At 48.4% G+C, this 3,531-nt stretch overlaps 1 long non-coding RNA gene across 1 annotated transcript; it reads left to right on the forward strand.

Moving 5' to 3' along the window:
• Positions 1-676: 676 nt before the first annotated feature.
• Positions 677-3,063, forward strand: LOC126994696 (uncharacterized). The gene is made up of 2 exons (XR_007749474.1): positions 677-815; positions 1,851-3,063. It is a non-coding gene; the product is annotated as an uncharacterized LOC126994696 (long non-coding RNA).
• Positions 3,064-3,531: the final 468 nt, after the last annotated feature.

The following is a 3,531-nucleotide window of genomic DNA, read 5'->3' on the forward strand; positions in this document are numbered from 1 at the left end:
CTTTTCTTCTCTCCCAACCACCCCCTAATAACCACTTTATTTCTCTCCCCAGCACCCCCTCAGAACCACTTTCCTTCTCTCCCCAGCACCCCCTTAGAACCACCTCCTTTATCTCCCCCAGCATTCCCTCCGACCCCCTTTCGTTCTCTCCTTCAGCAGCCCCTCAGAACCACTTTTTTTCTCTCCCTAGCATCCCCTCAGAACCACTTTCCTTCTCTCCCAAGTACCCCCTTAGAACCACCTTCTTTCTCTCCCTAGCATCCCCTCAGAACCACTTTTCTTCTCTCCCAACCACCCCCTTATAACCACTTTTTTTCTCTCTCCCTAGCATCCCCTCAGAACCACTTTTCTTCTCTCCCAACCACCCCCTTATAACCACTTTTTTTCTCTCTCCCTAGCATCCCCTCAGAACCACTTTATTTCTCTCCTTCAGCACCCCCTCAGAACCACTTTTTTTTCTCTCCCTAGCATCCCCTCAGAACCACTTTCCTTCTCTCCCAAGTACCCCCTCAGAACCACCTTCTTTCTCTCCCTAGCATCCCCTCAGAACCACTTTTCTTTTCTTCCCTAGAACCCCCTTAGAACCACTTTTTTCTCTCCCCAGCATCCCCTCAGAACCACTTTCTTTCTCTCCTCCAGCACCCCCGGCGGAATGCTCGCTGGAGGGTTGGCTCACCTGGTCTCACACATCTCCGGCTTCCTCTCTGCCATCGGCGTACACTCCGTCGGCGACCTAATTTACCTGAAGGAGGAAGACCTGGAGCTGCTCAAGCCAGTCACACGCAGAAGGATCCTCAGTTGTTACCGGAAATAAAGTATGGGGACCGAGTGTGTGTGTGTGTGAGAGAGAGAGAGAGAGAGAGAGAGAGAGAGAGAGAGAGAGAGAGAGAGAGAGAGAGAGAGAGAGAGAGAGAGAGAGAGAGAGAGAGAGAGAGAGAGAGAGAGAGAGAGAGAGAGATGTGGAGAATGATGGGTTGTGGCAGATAGTTTGCTCTTGGTAAATTTGATGATTCTTTTATTTTTGTTTTGTGGCTACATTTACGAAGCAGCGTCCTCGTCTTGCCAAGGGGAACAGAATCTCATACTTACCATGCATAAAATTGTATAGGTTAACTTCAAACTTCTTTTCGTCCACACACAAATGCAGGTGATGGTAAAAATTACACAACAATGATTTTATGTTGCCCTGTCGTCCATTTGACTTATGAAAATACCTATACTGACAGAGGAACTTCGTCCATTCTTACGTACTGTTAGGCTTCTGTCCTCTGATTGATGGTGAGGTAATTCTATAGCCACTTAAACACGATGGTCCTTATTTTCGCATTTCCATAACACCGCAGCAGAGAACAGTGGCCCGGTGCAGTGGTGGCGGCGAGGCTAGGATGCTTGGAGAAAGGAGGGTGAGGGACGCGGGGAGGGAGGAGAGTGAGGAACAAGGGGAGGGAGTAGGGGGAGGGAGAGAAGAGAAGGTTACAAAGAATGGGAGTGGGGAGTAGGGAGAGTGTACGAGCGGATGATAAATAAGGGGAAGGAGAGGAGGAGGAGGAAGGTATAGAGACAGGTGAGAGGAAGAAGAGATGGAGAAGAAAGAAGACGAGAAAGAAGAGGGAGAGGAGGAGGAGGAGGAGGAGGAAGGTGTAGAGACAGGTGAGAGGAAGAAAAGATGGAGAAGAAAGAAGACGAGAAAGAAGAGGGAGAGGAGGAGGAGGAGAAGGAGGAAGGTGTAGAGACAGGTGAGAGGAAGAAAAGATGGAGAAGAAAGAAGACGAGAAAGAAGAGGGAGAGGAGGAGGAGGTAAGGGGATGATCGTCTGCGTCACCTCAGTAGGTTGTGCTCGATCGTTTCAGGCCAGAATATCCTGCGTGTGTTGGTCCTTCATCCTGTGCTGCGCCGGCCTCGCCTGCTGCCTGCTGTGGTTATCCTGCCGGCTGCCAGAACACATGGATATATATATAGTTGTGTTGAAAGAGCCAGTGTAGAGCCCACTGTACTTTCATGCCGCATACCACCACCTCTATCTACTAATCCTGCTTCCCCAATCCATTTTTGGTGCCGCTTAAGCGTGCGATCTACCAGTCTGCCCCCATATTTACAATCCAGCGTGCGGTCTGCCTCAACTACAGGAACCTTATAGTGCAGGATGATGAAAAACAAGTTGAATAGTGCTGAATAATGATTTATTATTGATTAGAAGATTGTTTGTTCTTAAAATTCAACTACTGTTTTGTCCATCAAAATGACACGTCTATAGAAATCTCTCAACAGCATTGTAGTTATACAGCAGAATGAGTTACACTGATGTTATCGACTTCAATGTAAGGAGGATGTTGACGTCGGTGTTTGTTGATTGTCCTTTTATATAGACCAGTCAGGAGCACTCAGGTGACAAGACAACATAGGCTGAGGTCTCCGGGGACAGGTCAGGCCATTACATAACTTAGACTACGGTGACTGTGGTCAGGTCATTACTCGGGTCAGGAACAATCAGGTAACAATGCTGCATCAGATGAGGTATCGGGAGGTCAGGTCATTATGTAGTTTAGACTACAAATACTGGGCTAGACTTCAAATACTGCCGTAGACCGCACGCTAAAGTAGCACCCCATTTTTTTTTACCTCCATCCGCCCCCCCCCCCCTCCCTCCCGCCACTCCCATCCCTCCCTCGTTAATCAAGCAGGTTTGAAATAGCCAAGGTGTGTCCCGCTACCATCATTACTCTGCCTCCCCAGTTTACTGCCTGCCTCCACCTGCACCTCCACAATTATACCTACTCCTCTCTACTCAAGACTGTCTCCTCATGCCTCATACCTCCACCTCTGTCTACCTAACCTTGCTTCCCCAATCCATCCTCCCTTTGATGGCCAGGCTGCGTCTACTCCACCGCCTAATCACTACTTTACTCTGCTTCACTTTTCCATCTCTTGCCCTCACCCGCGCCCGTCTCATCCTTCCTCTACCTAAGTCTTTTTCAGAGCCAAGCTGTATCTACCTGCTGTGGCTTGTATACATACATAGTTTTAGTCAGCATAGTATATTTTGAATAAAGTGTGTGCAAGGATGATGGCCTGTGTCTCCTTCAGTCGTTCTTGGCAGTCACCAAACAAATAGAACCTAAAATTCTGGGAACAGCTCCTCTCGCAAATGCAATTGTTCCCGATATGATTACAACTTACAAATACATCCAAGTCCACTTGAATTTACGCAAGTTGATGTTATCCAGCATGTAATTATTAAGAGGATTTTTTTTTCTGGCACCTCCGTGGCTTAAGTGGGGCAATGGTTAGCGTGCTAGCTACGAATCCGAGACCCCGGGTTCGTATCCCGGCCCGAGCAGTCAGCGTATCCTGTTGTGTATTTTTCCCTTTCGGGCTGGTCGATAAATGGGTACTTTGGGAAACCTATGGGAGGTAAACTGTGGTAACCCGGATGTCACACAGGCCCTGTATCCCGGGGTTATGGGTTCTTCTAGCACTATGCTTCAATTCAGGGGGATGGCCTAAGAATGTACGTACCTTTCAGATGTCCCG

The sequence above is a fragment of the Eriocheir sinensis genome, unplaced genomic scaffold (assembly GCF_024679095.1).
Source record: "Eriocheir sinensis breed Jianghai 21 unplaced genomic scaffold, ASM2467909v1 Scaffold85, whole genome shotgun sequence".
Lineage (NCBI taxonomy): Eukaryota > Metazoa > Arthropoda > Malacostraca > Decapoda > Varunidae > Eriocheir > Eriocheir sinensis.